This window comes from Lepidochelys kempii, chromosome 11, assembly GCF_965140285.1.
Source record: "Lepidochelys kempii isolate rLepKem1 chromosome 11, rLepKem1.hap1, whole genome shotgun sequence".
Taxonomy (NCBI): domain Eukaryota; kingdom Metazoa; phylum Chordata; order Testudines; family Cheloniidae; genus Lepidochelys; species Lepidochelys kempii.
The window spans coordinates 29601577-29617829 of NC_136390.1; the positions used below are offsets into that span (position 1 = coordinate 29601577).

Sequence of the window (16253 nt, forward strand, 5' to 3'; positions counted from 1 at the left end):
CCCAGCCACATTTCTCCCCTCACAATTCAGCTCATTGTTCAATCTCAGTGCTCTCCTTACCACCACCCGACAGCTGGCTCCAAGTCCCTCCCTGCCATTTCCCTCACCAGCCTGCCATCTAGTCTCCTCCCGTGTAGCTCCCAATCCCAGTCTCCTTGCCCAACCAGTTCCAACCTGTCTGCCCCCCCCCCCCGAGTTCCCAGTCTCTTTGCCAAGTCAGTCCCAGCCTTCCACCCCCCACAACTCCCAATCCAAGTTTCTCCCCCTTCAAGTCCCAGTCTCACCGGACTCCTTGTCCTTTCCCTCCCCCATTTGGTCCCCTCTGCATTTGAATAAGATGGCTTCTTTCTCCATGCTGCCTGGGCACTAGCAGGAGGATCATTGTGAACACAGAAGATACATACTCCATGCCCCCAGGGCCAGTGCCCAGCCCCACCCTCTGACTTAGAGCAGCTGGGAGCAGTGGGAGCAGTCATTACAGGGAAAGTCTTTTTGAGCCCCCATAGCCTAGGACTGAACATGCTCAGTCTCTCGGTGTGGATGGTGCATGGACAGTTCAGTCACATATAGGAGCTGTGAGAGGCTTGAGCATGCCCAGTGAGGATGAAATATTTGAAGATTTCAGCAAGTGCTAGCAAGTCTCTACTAAGCATGTGCAAACGGCAATTATTCAGTGTCTTATGACCTGACCAAATTTGGGTTGATTTTCATGGAGATTGCAAAAGCCACCCCCTGACAAATTTAAAGTTCCTGTTCTTTCAAAGGAAAGGTTTCCAGAATTTTTTAACATGGCCAAACAAAGTATTTTCCCCCAGCCTTGTTTTCAGAAACTGCTCAATTGTTTTGGCTGAACTTTTTCAGAACAATTCATCCAGCACATAAAATTTCACATAAAACAGTTAAAGTTTGCAAAGTTAAAAGCAACTGGAAACAAGGATATATAATGGGAAGTGTTGGGCAATCTTAATAAAAAGGGGTGCTACCAGCCCCACCTATAACACCATATAGTCTTTGAGAAAGGCCTGGAGGATAGATTTTTTTCAGAGGCACAAATGGTAGTTAGGCACCTGTTCCTACTGCAAGTCAACAGGAGATAAGGGCCTGACTGACATTTTCACCTTTGAAAATCTCCACCTTGATCCAGTGAAGACTTATTTAAAAGTATCAATGTACTTATGTGTGTAGTCCCCTTAAAGTCAATGGGGCTATCAGGTGGTTAAAGTTTTGCATGTATTTAAGCGTTTTGTTGGATTTGGGCATAAAAGTTCATGTACGTTTTCTGTGGCATTTTGTGTGCAGTTAATGGAGATTACACCTACAAAATGTTTAGCTTTTGCTTTTCACTGATTTCAGTTGATGGCGCTGTAACTATACTCATACTCTACATAAAACTATACAACTTTACCAGTTCCTAAAGCTTTGACTGCATTCTTTCCATGAATAACTTGAATTTACTACAATATTAGTTCAACATTCTAATGTTTTATGGCTTTGTTTGTAATGTTTCTATGAGGTTACTAAAGTAACAATATATCAGATTTGCATGATAGCTTTATTATGGCATTATTTTCTTGGGAATGCTATTGAAACACATTGAGTAAGGAAAGGAGGCAGATGAAAGATTGTTCAAGAGGAAAAACTGCTAAAATATTTTGAATAGGTTATTACAACCTAAATCTTAAGTGAAGGATAGAGATTCAGCCACAGTCATAAAGAAATGCTAGGCAAAATTAATGGGGAATCACCAAAATAATATTTAAAGAAAATTACAGTTTCAAAATATTTTAAATTAACCAGGCTCCTATCCAGAGTAAAGAGTATCTTTGTTTTGCTCCTTTTTCTATCAGTATAAGCAGTGATAACATTTTATTCCATTTTATTCTTCCATGTGATGTACATTTATTTTATAATTCAAAGGACAAAGGAAAGCTTTTAAGGATGAGTCATGGCTATAATTTATTTAAACTTAAAGGGGGAGTTGCAGTAGCACCAAAAAGAGAAAGTGGAGGTTTTGAAGAATTCTGAATACTCTTACTGTCATACATGCAAAACATATTGTATAAGATTTCTGTATTGACTGTCAAAGAAAAAGCATTTTTTAAACAGGGTATGTTGACACATATTATATAAGATTGAATGCTAGCTGTAAGCTTCAGAAACCACATTTCATAATGCACATTACACTGTGTGTCTTTCAAAGAAAAGAACTCACCCAAAAATCTATTAAATCTAAATTAAATACTTTCACATGGGGCACTTAATTTAAAGTGTTACCATCACATTAATCTGAACATGACTCAGAGATGTCAGCAAGCTTTGAATCATATAAAATTGTTTAAACAGGCTACCTATATGGAATCTTCAATGTCTAGTTCTAAAATTCTCTTGAAATTGAGTAAGATTTGAGTAAGATTTTGGAAAATTTCAGCCAAACTGGTTCAGCCACTTCTAAGAACAAAACTTGGGACAAAGACATTGTTTTTCTCATGTTAACAAATTCTGGCAATCTTTTCTATGTGCTTTGGAGCAGGGACTTGAAATTTTTCAGGGGAGATCTTTTTGTCTGGGATGTACCTTTTGCTGTGCCCATGAAAATCTATCAAAATCTGTCCAAGTCATAAGCTTTTGAAAAATCACAGTTCACACATGCTCAGAGACTTATTTTAGCAGATAAATTCCCCCCAAAGATTCCATCCACACTGAGCATGACTTTCTCTACAATTGCAGCTGTGAGCCACAGCAGACCATGTGGGGTCTGGACACATAGAATCATAGAATATCAGAATGGGAAGGGACCTCAGGAGGTCATCTAGTCCAACCCCCTGCTCAAAGCAGGACCAATCCCCAGTTTTTGCCCCATATCCCTAAATGGCCCCCTCAAGGATTGAACTCACAACACTGAGTTTAGCAGGCCAAAGCTCAAACCACTGAGCTATCCCTCCCATCCCCGAACAGAGAGCAGGAGCATGTCTCTCCTGTCCTCTCCCATTTTATTAGCATATGAAAATACCCTTTCCTTAAGGTAATGTTAATCATTTACATTTAGCAGAAAAAACACAAAATCAAAGGATGTGGTTCAATTTACCCATCTATTAATTGTATATAATAATACTTATCTATTTCACAAGGGTAAAATGAGGCTTAATTAATGTTTGTAAGATGATTTGAGGGCCTTAAAAGAAAGGTACTGTGGAAATACCAGGTGTTATACAAAACTCCAAAGCTGTTCTATTTTGTGATCTGGGTTGAGTGGATTTCTTTGTGGATAATTAAGTATTATATAGATTTGTTATAGCTTGCTAGACTGCAAGATGATCAGTCATAGAGCTAGGTATCCTGAATCTACTGTTTATTGGCCAATGCAGAGACTGATACAGTAATTGATAGTGGGGGAGGATATATGAAAGATGTTAGGGTCAAAGGCCAGAAAGGGGTTGATGTGAGAGAAGCTACTTGAAGATTTACTTGCACAATGCCATCCACATAATTCCAAGAGGGTGGATTTGTCCCCCTGTCAAATGAGCTGTGGGTCTGGGATGAATGCAGCAGATTCTGTGAACTGCTTGACAAGTGCGTAAAGGCATCTGCATATTGATCCTGTGCCTCTGTTCTGGTTTTGGGGCTTTCCACATCCCTTACTTTCCATGCCCCACTCTGTTCCCTGACAGGATAGCTTGGCTGGCATCCCACTAACTAGGGATTTCCCTTCCATGGCTGTCCCTGGAAGATTGCCTTTAAACAGGTTCTCCAGCATTAAAGGGGTTCTACAGAAAAGGTATAAATTCAGTAGTAGTTATTCTACATAATCTCTGTGGGAACTGCAGGGGACAGTGTGCGCCCCAGCACCATGAGCTACCCACTCCGTAACCCTGCATGGATCCTGACCCTGTGGGGATCCCTTTGTGGAAATTGTGACCTGGAAGCAACGTACACTCCATTCCTCTTATCCCTCCAACCCATACAGGAGAGGTATGATTCACACACAGATATTACCCTTTGTGCATGGCCTTAAGGGTGTGACCTGAACCAGTGATAGGTTAACTTCTCTTTTAATCTGTATTTGACATAAAGAGGAGTTGTCCTTTCCTCCTAAATACTTTTCAAAGGACGCCAAAGCTGTGGCAAGATCTTCAATCAATTCCACTCCTAGGTTACCTGAACAAATAAAATAAGTTCTGCCAGACAATAAAACCATGGTAGGTTATCTGAAAATAAAAGGTGGAACAAGAAAGGAATAATATCCAGACACGCTTCTGCTGACATTTACAGACAAACATAATTGGATATATATTTAGCAGCCTACATTCCAGAAAAAAGGGAACTGTACATCTTTGTCAGAGTCTTAAGTTCATCTGACAAAGAGTTAAAGAATTGAAGCTTCAAAAATTAGGCTTAAGCTCTGTAACTTACAAAATAAATGTATATGACTAAGACAGCAAACTTTGTGTTAAAAATATACTGTTTCTCTGTAATATGTATGTATCTTTGTTATTAATCAGTTAAATACAAGCAGTGTTCTTACAAAATTTAGTGTTAATGGTGTAACATTATTGTAAAGGGGGCACAAAAAATGCCATGTCGGACAGCAGCAGTCAAAACAAAATGTTACAAAGCATAATGAACAGGATGAAAAAATAATACTGAAAATACTATAATGCCATTGTATCTTAATATGCTATGTCTTTATCTGGAGTACTGTTTTCAGGCTGGACCTTCCTATCACGAAAATGATGTAGTTGAAACCAGAGGTGGCTCAGAGACAAGCAACAAGCAATATTAGTGACATGGATAAACTTCCGTATGAAGAGTTGCCTGTGATGGGGTGTTCAAACCCCCTTATTGGGCAGCAAGGGGTTAAGGAACTACTCTGGGTCCAGCCAGCCTCATCCGGCCACACCTGTAGCAAATTTGCCAACTGGAGGAGGAGTTAAAAGGCAGGGGAGCAGCTCATTTGGTGACAGATCAGAGACGAGAGCAGACCTGCAACTTCAGGAAAGAAGAGCTGAGGGAAGGCAGAATCTCTCCCTAATTAACTGCACACAGGTTCCTCCCTGAGAAAAGGCAGAGACAGCCTGATAAGGATGCATTGCCATTTCCCTCTCATACCAATTCTGGACTTGGTTAATCCCCATGTGGATACTCCTGGCATAGACCAGAAGACTACATTAATGTGAAGTCCTTTTTAGTTTGTGGCAGCAGCATCCACATGGGGCAGATAGAGTACAACAGTTTGGTTTGCTCTGCAATTCAGACCCTTGTAGTCTGCACTGCAGCATGATGTAGACATCTCCTTCCACACTACAGTTAAAAAAACCCATGGCACTGAGGTTCAGAACCTGGGTCAGCTGACTTGTATTCACGGGGCTTGGGATGCGGAGCTATAAAACTGCAGAGCAGATGTTCAGGCTGGAGCCCAGGTATGGTGACCACATGTCCCGATTTTATAGGGACAGTCCCAATTTTTGCATCTATTTCACATATAGGCTCCTATTACCCCTCACCCCCTGTCCCGATCTTTCACACTTGCTGTCTGGTCACCCTAAGCCCAGGTGCTTGCAGGGTCTCAGATCCAGGCTCCAGCACAAGCCTGAATGTCCACACTGCAATTTTTAGCCCCAAAGCCCAAGCCCCATCAGCCCCAGTCAGCTGACCCCAGGCCAGCCATGGCTATGCCACGGGTCTTTCATTGCAGCATAGGCATACCCATAGATTACTGGGAATTAAGGTGTAGGTAATCTTGTTTCTCTGGGTCTTGGCAATGAAAATCCACATCCCAACCAGGAGATGGATTTTTTCTTCCTCACAATACATTCCACATATTTGTCAGCTTACTCTTTTAGTTTTCTCCTGACTTCTCAGAAATTTCAGCATCGCAAACAATCGTCCTCAAGGAATAATGTCCAAAGCAAAATAAAGGCAACATCGTACTAGAAACCAAAATGTGTACATCCAGATAGCGTAACTTTCTAGATCCTGGGAAATTGCAATGGGCTAGATTCTGCACGGTGGCAGAAATCAATCTTAGAGAGATGGATTAGTGGGTGAATTGCTAGTACAAGTGGCCCAGAGTCTATGATAAAGAAATTAATCACTTGACTGTGCAATTTATTACATGGGTAGCACCTCCATCTATGTGCTGAGCGTACATATTAATAATACAAACGTGATATTCTGAATCATGAGAATGCTTAACATTTAAACCGTGCTTTTCAAACACTACTTAATCGGTGCTCAAATACCCTGTGAAGTAAGCAAACTGTAGGGATGTGCTACCAATGTTTTATCAAGATGCAAAATTTCCCCCTTTAGCGTATGACGAACAGGGTCATGTTCTTGCCGAGTGTGTTTCTTTCTCTTTACTACAAAATTTCATCAAGTTAGACCATGACCTTGTTGAGCTAAGTTAATACGCAATGCTGACCACAACTTTGCAGTCACAGAAACTTAAAAATGGAGGGATGGAAGGGCCCCCTCCAGAGGTCATCTAGTCCAGCCACCTGCACTGAGACAAAACAAAATATGCCTAGACTATGCCTGACATGTTTGTCTAACCTGTCATACAGAGCAAATTGGATCACTTAGTACAATCGACCCATTAAAACAAAGTGTATTTTAATACAGCCAAATAAAAAGTTATACATCCAGGAACAAGGAATGCAGGCCATACCTAATGGGATGGGGCTACAAACCCCACACTGGGATGGAAGGGGTTAAAGGACAGCACTGGGTCCAGCTAGACCTACCCCTCCAACTCTGCAGAGCATGCTCCAACTGGAGACAGAGTTGAAAAAGGACCTACCCAACTCAGAAGGATGGAGGCTTGGGAGGAGTACAACTCTACCCTGCAGGCTCTTGCCAAAAGCGGCTAGAGTCACCTTCTTGAAGTACTAGGACTGTGTGCTGAGCCTGGTTGGGGCTGATGGTTTAGTTACCTTTTCCATTTTTCTTTTTCCTTATCTGGGATCAGAAGCAGAGGGAGGGTAACTCAGAAGGTACACCCCCATTCTCCATGGGCCCTGGATCAGGGCTTGGTGGAGTGGGTTGGGCCCCGACTGCCCTACCATTACCCTATGCCTCAGTGGATCCTAACCACTAGTCCCCTCCCCCCCACCCCCAAGCCCTCTGAGGACTGCTACACCTTCAGAGTAGGGGACTGTATCCTGGAAAGCAGTGATTCTGAAAAGGATTTAGGGATTATAATGGGGGAGCAACTCTGTGGGAGCTCTCAATACAATGTTGTGAAAAAAGAGCTAATGAGATACTTGGATGTATAAACAGGAGCAGGAGTAGGGAGGTGATTTTTATCTCTGTATATGGCGTTGGTGACACCAATACTGGGATGGTGCATAGAATTCTCATGTCCACATTTTAAAAAGCTTGTAAAAAAACTGGAGCTCCAGACCAAGCACAAACATTTACATGGCTATTTTTAGCACCGTAGTTCAAGCCTCAGTCTGTAGCCCAGACTCTGAGACTTACTGTTGCAGGGCCTTTTTCTTCTGCTGTGTATATATCCTAAGCATCTATGAACATAGCACTGATAGCTTCTGGCATAGGCATATACAGTTGCTATTAGTAACAAGTTAAATCTTTGTTCCTCAGCAACAGAGTTGCAAAGAAGTGTGATTTGATATTACGTGGGGGAAAACCGTGTGTTCAGTTGTTACTTTTCCAACAGTGGTGGTAACAATAATAATTATCTCAGGTTTCCAGTGGACAATGACAGATAGTTACATTAGTTCTCGCAGCAAATCAATATTTCTAAAAATTGTAAGAATTGCACTAGGGCAACTAAATATGTATTTATTGAATAAACATATGTATTAGTTTACATGAGGAACTGAAAAATACCTGTTGTACACTCTTTGTTCAGTCACAGGGTGTGAATGGTGCTTGAAACAATCAAATAGGTGGTTTGTAGTTATGAATTAAGAACTAGGGCCCACAACCTTACAATGAGTTCTTTTCAGGTGGATCTCTACGTCCCAGTGCAGCTGTGTTTACATCATGGGGTTCCACACAGGTCCATGGGTGCACCCACACTTGTGTTCGTTGCAGAATGGGTACAATTTGCAGAATTGTTCAATTTACAGAATGGCTAGAATTTTAAATCTGGACATTTCACTGACCACTTTGGAAATATGAAATATAAAATGGGATAAATAGTGCTCACTAGTGTACCAACCGTGACTCCCCAGGGGGTTGGGAGGATTAATGAATGCTTGTAAAGCATCTGAAGATGAGAAGTATTACATATACTGTAACAGGAATCTATTGCCTTTGTGAATTTTCATTTCATGCAGGTTGTTCATTGCCTGTTTTCATTAAAGAAATGCAAACTCTTTTAATATATCTTTAAAATAGTTTGGCTTTATAAAAATATTCAAATAACATTAAATAGTTTTTGTTTTGCAAAAGTATATCAAATCCCCCCTGTGTATTTTTGGCAGAATGTGCCACTGGAGAATCATTATATATCTTATTAGGGGATATCATCTACTAGCATATTACTGTTCACATATGCATCTACTGCACTTATCAGTATGCTTTATTTTTACAACAATCCTGTGCAGCAGTGCTGGTTTTTAGGAGTAATTCAAGGAGAACACTGACCTCAATGTATCACTACCATGCAATTAAGTGTGGGAAAGGGGTTATGTTTTTGATTCACGTCACAATGATGTCTTATCCCATATACCTTGCTTTTGTTTGTGGTAAATATAATTCCTTGTTTATTAGACTGTAATCATAATTTTTAAACTCAAGCTGTGAAATATCTTGAGCCTTTGTTAAAAACCAAAAACCTTTGTGCAAGTCAAATTCTTGCAGGTCTATAGGGGATATTTTGATTTTTGTGAATATAAGAATAAAAAATAAGACTAAGTTTAAAAAAAAACCTAAGAGGAGACTCTTGTATAAGATATACTGGAAGTGTGCTACTTATGCTTCAACACCAGAGATAACAATATTGGATTAGATAAAAGAAATTGGAATTAATTGGCCAGATCCTCTGCGCTGATTTCACACGTGCAAAGCACAGATGAAAGTAATGCTAACAATGGTATGGCAAATGGTCCACACATAATGGGAGAGTGGGGAATCACCCTTTTTTCCATCCAAGTCTTTGGATGTCCCTCCTTGTTAACACTGGAGTTCCCTGTGGGGTTGGGGAAGTTAAATGGCCAGCTACTGGGGGACACAGCTAGGAAGGTGGGAATGCCTCTCGTGCAGCCCTGCAGATCTCCAAGGAGACAAAAAGAAAAGGAGTATTTGTGGCACCTTAGAGACTAACCAATTTATTTGAGCATAAGCTTTCGTGAGCTACAGCTCACTTCATCAGATGTAGCTCACGAAAGCTTATGCTCAAATAAATTGGTTAGTCTCTAAGGTGCCACAAGTACTCCTTTTCTTTTTGCGAATTCAGACTAACTCGGCTGTTACTCTGAAACAAGGAGACAAAGTTTCCTGTGGTAGTTAACGCTGCTAGATTCAGCATTAATGCCTGCTGTGCAGCTTTTTACTCCACTTAATGGGGTCATTCAGTTGGGGGCAGGGAATCTGAGGAGCCACATGGAGAGGATGGCCCTCCATGCATGGGCAATGCAGATGGGGATTGAATTACCCACAGCACTTGGCCATAAGGCAAATCCTCTAGCCCCTCCATGGGGGCCTTAACACTCCCCTCAGCAGGAGGCAATTCTACAGTTCCCAAGCCTTGGCTATTTTTGTTTTAACTTTTCCCATTCGCTTGACTGAAAGTTGGATCATTTAATCCAGTATTTGCAGAATTAATTTCTCCATCTCTCTTGCCTTCAGTGCAGTATATTGATTTAATTCATATAATTAGTTACAGACTCAGAGGAAGGAAACAGGACAAGGCTGAACTTTACAGACTAGGAGAGGCAGCTCATGATGCTACTTAAAAGTATGAGTTCAATATAAAATTGGCAGTAGAAAATTTAGATTTGTCTAAGTTAAGACAATTTACTAGGGGAGAGACAGAGGGGAGCAGAGGTAATGAGCCCTCCTGCTTCATGTTAAAATAAATTTTCTGTGCCTCGAAGTATTGCTATGGCTGTGATCATTCATACTACTAATATTTATCCATGGCTGCAGCTTTGCTTCTAATAGCCAGATTTTAAGTATGTCCCCTAGCAGAGGGGATTAAACAGAGGTAGAGGGAAAAGCGATAGATAGAAAGGGAACTTGCCTCCTTTAATTTACACTATATCCTTGGTCCTGCTACAGGAAGGTGAGAATAATGTTAGTTATAAGCAGGACATATTTTGTTCTGATGGCCAAGCGGAAATGATGGTTCTATTGCAACCTTCTCAAGTTCTTTAAATTATTCTGTTTTATTCTTTATGCATATTTAATATCCATGTTTTTCACCACTATTCACATTCTTCTTATTCCTGCTATGTACCACACAGCTTGCTTGCTTGCTTCTATGAAATAGTCCAGCATCATATCTGTCAGAAACCATAATGGGAATAGTCAGATATAGTGATTGGAGACATAGCAGTTGGGCCTAGTGGTTGGAGCTGGAATCAGGAGTCCAGAGCTGGGTTGGAGCAAGGCTGGAGTGACAGCAAGGCTGGACCAGGGCAGCAACAAGAGCACGGCTGGAGCAGCCTAAGGCTTGGGGAGTCTATTGTCACCATCAGGCAGGAGTGAGTTCCAAGCCCTGGAGTGACATTGAGCAGACTGAGCTGCTGTTCCTCCTGTGGGGCTTATATACCTGCCCTGGGAGTCACCAGACCAGTTCCTGGCTTGCAGATTGGCTTGAGCCCAGCACAGGAGTGACTTATCACCTTACAATATCCAATTGGGGTTACTTATTATTTTAATATATTTTTCCTGTGAACCACACCAAGAGTTGTGACAGTGTAAAATCCTGAGGTAGTCTGTTTTCTCATCATAGTGTAGGAGAATACTGTGACCTCATTCCATGAGTTGATCAGGAATATCTAGATATTGCTTTTCTCTTCCCAGTAATTGTTTTCATAGTTTAACAATGCTGTCTCCTAATTTCAGAGAATGTAAGAACTTAGAGTCCTTTAAAACTGCAATGAGCCATACAGATGAATTGTTTCATCCATGCCATCAGATTCCATTTCAGTTTGCTTCTCAAGGGCAAGAAGAAAAAGTACAGTCAAAACTAAGAAAACCAACAACAAAATGAAATACAGAGAAATCAAAATAAAGTATGAAAACAAAATACAACACAAACAAAAAGGAAAAAAATTAGTGAACCAAACGAAGATGAGGTACAAGTACAACAAACCTACAGTGCACAAGGTATGAACTGAAAGGAAAGAGAAATCACTGACCTTGGAAAACTGAAAGTACTATATAGATTTATAGTTTGCCTGAAGGCTCTGAGAACAGGTAAGTTTATAATGTAACCTGTCCAGTCATAGAATAATAGAAATGTAGAGCTGGAAGGGACCTTGAGAAGTCATCAAATCCAGCCCTCTGTGCTGAGGCAGGACTAAATAATCCTAGACTGTTGTTAAGTAGATTTCATTTTTATAACACAGTCTTAGGTATCTATCCTACTTAGACTTCTTATTTAGAGAATGTGAATCATGTAAAGTGACCAGGGAGTGCAGCTGGAGTGTTTTATTAATGGTTTAGCCTGGGATTTCCAAAGGAGCCTAAGGGAGTTAGATGCCCAAGTCCCAATCAAAGTTAATAGGAGTTGAATATGCAACAGCCTTACAGCCCATTTGAAAATTTCAGCCTCACATTTCAAGGGTACTCAGGGTATGCTGATTCCTTTGTTAAAATGAAATACTATAATTAGCTTACAGGGACACTGACAAACCCCAAATATAATCCTCACTCCACCACCAAAATCATTCTTTGTGGAAATCTTAGATCCTAGGTTTGGTCCTGATATAAAGTATTATAGCCAGCTCACTGGATAAACACCAGGAAGAAAGATCTGTCATCATTGGAGCTGTAACAGCCTAACACGGAGGCAATGTACAGTAGCAGCATCACTGCTGAAATGCTGACGTTCTCATTTGTCTTCAAACTTATTTTAAATGAATTATCTCCAAGACCGTTCACAATAAAATATCCCTTGTTATGTGCTATTTTTAGACACGATCTATGGAAATGCATGGAGTGAGAGAGTCCAGCTAATCACTTTTTAAAAGCCTACCATTATTCTGGCTTTTGGTGGCCTTTGTACAATGAGTTTGGTGGTCTCAGTTTTGGTTCCTTGTCATGAGGTGAACCTCATGCCTCAGGGCTTACTGCCTACTGTGAAGTTGCTTGCACCTGCCTCTGAAGCATCTGGTACTTGCTGCTGCCAGAAACAGGATACTGGGCCAGATGGACATGTGGTCTGATCAAGTATGTCAGTTCCTGTAGTCACATAATAATAATACCACTAACACATATGGTATTGGCAGTCTTTGCATTGGCAAGTACTCAACACTATTGGCTTTGACGTCAAGGGGATTACTTGTGTGTTTGACAATTAAGTGCTGAGCTGGATCAGGGTGGGTAGTATCGTAACCCCCACATGGGATTTCTCAGCTCCTGGAGCTCCAGGCTGAGTGTGTAGGGGGCTCTCTACAACTAAGATGGCAGCCAAAGCCCCTTGACTCTATTCTCAGCGTGCTTGGAGTCAGTGGTGGGGACAGAAGGAATTGGAAATCCCTACTGGGGCCAATAGAGAGGTTTCTGTTTGGGGGATCAGGATGAACAGCCCACTGGACCAATGACAAGTCAGGGCTGCACAGCCCCAGCTTGTTGACGGGAGAAGTGGCAGCCTGACTTTAGAAACAAAGAAAGAGAGTTTGAGTTTGCAAGCTGTGAGAGACAGAGCACAATTCAGTGAGTCTTTGATTTACCTTATTCCCTCCTGTGTCCTGGACTTTAAACTCCTTGTCAGCTAGGAGTATTGTTATTGATTTCTTAAGGGATAGGATGTCATGGCTGGCATGTAGGAGGCTGGGTCTAGTGGTTTGTAACCTACTTCAGAAGAGTTGTGTTCACGTTCCTGGGAAATAGGCATGGGGCCAGGCACTTACTTGGGGCATGAGAAGTCAGGCTAAAGTCAGAATACTAGGAATCAGGCAGGTCAGAGTCTGTAGTGCCAGGCAAGGGGTCCAAGCATCAGCCCAGTAGTGCCCAGTTGTTCAGACAACTTCCTGTGCCACTCTTTGGATTTAAGTAGGAAGCCCTGGCCAGTCAGATGTTCTGGTGTTCCTCCAATCAAAGCCCAAGGGAAGCCTCCAAATGTACCTTCAGGTTTCATGGTCTCTCCACCTGGTAGCAAGCTCCTGGGTGAAAGCAGGGAGTTGCTCAAAAATAACATGCAGAGCAATCCCTTCTTTCAGGAAACTCAGCCCAACAGCAATGTCTAGGCAGAAGGCAAACACTTTTCTGCTCCCATGGCTCATATGTTTGTGCACATACACATATGGAGATGTACCAACCATATATTGAACTGAGTACCTCACCTGTGTATTTACTTGTATATTGAAAATTTAGTTGTTTAGGTTTACAGATTACATGAGTTAAATTTTTTAATGTTGCTAAGTGATAGGGAAAATGTAAAGGCAAATGGAAGAACTTATCTGGGACATTTTTTTAAAAAATGATGCACAGAGAAAATAATGAAGACCATTAAGGGAAGAACACCAGAGAGAATGAAAAGAGAAACAAGTGAAAAGGGGAAGGAAATAAAAATAAATAAGATCTTTGCCCTGGTCTACACTAGGCCTTTAGGTCGAATTTAGCAGCGTTAAATCAATGTAAACCTGCACCCGTCCACACGATGAAGCCCTTTATTTCGACTTAAAGGGCTCTTAAAATCGATTTCCTTACTCCACCCCTGACAAGTGGATTAGCGCTTAAATCGGCCTTGCCGGGTCGAATTTGGGGTACTGTGGACACAATTCGACGGTATTGGCCTCCGGGAGCTATCCCAGAGTGCTCCATTGTGACCGCTCTGGACAGCACTCTCAAGTCAGATGCACTGGCCAGGTAGACAGGAAAAGAACCGCGAACTTTTGAATCTCATTTCCTGTTTGGCCAGCGTGGCAAGCTGCAGGTGACCATGCAGAGCTCATCAGCAGAGGTGACCATGATGGAGTCCCAGAATCGCAAAAGAGCTCCAGCATGGACAGAAAGGGAGGTACGGGAACTGATTGCTGTATGGGGAGAGGAATCCGTGCTATCAGAACTCCATTCCAGTTTTCGAAATGCCAAAACCTTTGTCAAAATCTCCCAGGGCATGAAGGACAGAGGCCATAAAGGACCCGAAGCAGTGCTGTGTGAAACTTAAGGAGCTGCGGCAAGCCTACCAGAAAACCAGAGAGGCGAATGGCCGCTCCGGGTCAGAGCCCCAAACATGCCGCTTCTATGATGAGCTGCATGCCATTTTAGGGGGTTTAGTTCACCACCCCAGCCGTGTTGTTTGACTCCTTCAATGGAGATGGAGGCAACATGGAAGCAGGTTTTGGGGACGAAGAAGATGATGATGATGAGGTTGTAGATAGCTCACAGCAAGCAAGCGGAGAAACTGGTTTTCCTGACAGCCAGGAACTGTTTCTCACCCTGGACCTGGAGCCAGTACCCCCTGAACCCACCCAAGGCTGCTTCCTGGACCCGGCAGGCGGAGAAGGGACCTCCAATGAGTGTACCTTTTAAAATACTATACATGGTTTAAAAGCAAGCATGTGAAAGGATTACTTTGCCCTGGCATTCACGGCTCTCCTGGATGTACTCCCAAAGCCTTTGCAAAAGGTTTCTGGGGAGGGCAGCCTTATTGCATCCTTCATGGTAGGACACTTTACCACTCCAGGCCAGTAACACGTACTCGGGAATCATTGTACAACAAAGCATTGCAGTGTATGTTTGCTGGCGTTCAAACAACATCCGTTCTTTATCTCTCTGTGTTATCCTCAGGATAGTAAGATATAATTCATGGTCACCTGCTTGAAATAGAGTGCTTTTCTTCAGGGGACACTCAGAGGAGCCCGTTCCTGCTGGGCTGTTTGCCTGTGGCTAAACAGAAATATTCCCCGCTGTTAGCCACAGGGAGGGGGGAGGGTTGTGGGGGTAGCCATGCAGTGGGGGGAGGCAAAATGCGACCTTGTAACGAAAGCACATGTGCTATGTATGTAATGTTAACAGCAAGGTTTACCCTGAAAGACTGTAGCCACTGTTTTATAAAATGTGTCTTTTTAAATACCGCTGTCCCTTTTTTTTCTCCACCAGCTGCATGTGTTTCAATGATCATAGGATCTTCTCCTTCCCAGAGGCTAGTGAAGATTAGAAAGAAAAAAAAACGCACTCGAGATGAAATGTTCTCTGAGCTCATGCTGTCCTCCCGCACAGACAGCACAGACGAATGCGTGGAGGCAAATAATGTCAGAGTGCAGGAAAGCACAAAATGACCGGGAGGAGAGGTGGCAGGCTGAAGACAGTAAGTGGTGGGCTGAAGACAGGGCTGAAGCTCAAATGTGGCGGCAGCGTGATGAGAGGAGGCAGGATTCAATGCTGAGGCTGCTGCAGGACCAAACCAGTATGCTTCAGTGTATGGTTGAGCTGCAGCAAAGGCAGCTGGAGCACAGACTGCCACTACAGCCCCTGTGTAACCAACCGCCCTCCTCCCCAAGTTCCATAGCCTCCACACCCAGATGCCCAAGAACACGGTGGGGGGGCCACCGGCCAACCAGCCACTCCGCCACAGAGGATTGCCCAAAAAAAAGAAGGCTGGCATTAAATAAATTTTAAAGTTGTAAACTTTTAAAGTGCTGTGTGGCATTTTCCTTCCCTCCTCCACCACCCCTCCTGGGCTACCTTGGCAGTTATCCCCCTATTTGTGTGATGAATTAATAAAGAATGCATGAATGTGAAGCAACAATGACTTTATTGCCTCTGCAAGCGGTGATCGAAGGGAGGGTGGTTAGCTTACAGGGAAGTAGAGTGAACCAAGGGGCGGGGGGGTTTCATCAAGGAGAAACAAACAGAACTTTCACACCGTAGCCTGGCCAGTCATGAAACTGGTTTTCAAAGCTTCTCTGATGCGTACCGCGCCCTTCTGTGCTCTTCTAACCGCCCTGGTGTCTGGCTGCACGTAACCAGCAGCCAGGCGATTTGCCTCAACCTCCCACCCTGCCATAAACGTCTCCCCCTTACTCTCACAGATATTGTGGAGCACCCAGCAAGCAGTAATAACAGTGGGAATATTGGTTTCACTGAGGTCTAAGTGAGTCAGTAAACTG

At 42.6% G+C, this 16253-nt stretch overlaps 1 protein-coding gene across 3 annotated transcripts in view; it reads left to right on the plus strand.

Moving 5' to 3' along the window:
* Positions 1–15960, plus strand: part of GALNT13 (polypeptide N-acetylgalactosaminyltransferase 13) — a 431005-nt gene extending 415045 nt beyond the window's left edge. The window contains exon 19 of one of the 3 annotated variants that reach the window (XR_013634409.1): positions 15244–15960. The gene's annotated coding sequence lies outside the window, so the exon portion shown is untranslated. The remainder of the gene's footprint in view (positions 1–15243) is intronic. The other 2 variants (XR_013634407.1, XR_013634408.1) reach the window with 2 other exon arrangements.
* The last annotated feature ends 293 nt before the right edge of the window (positions 15961–16253 follow it).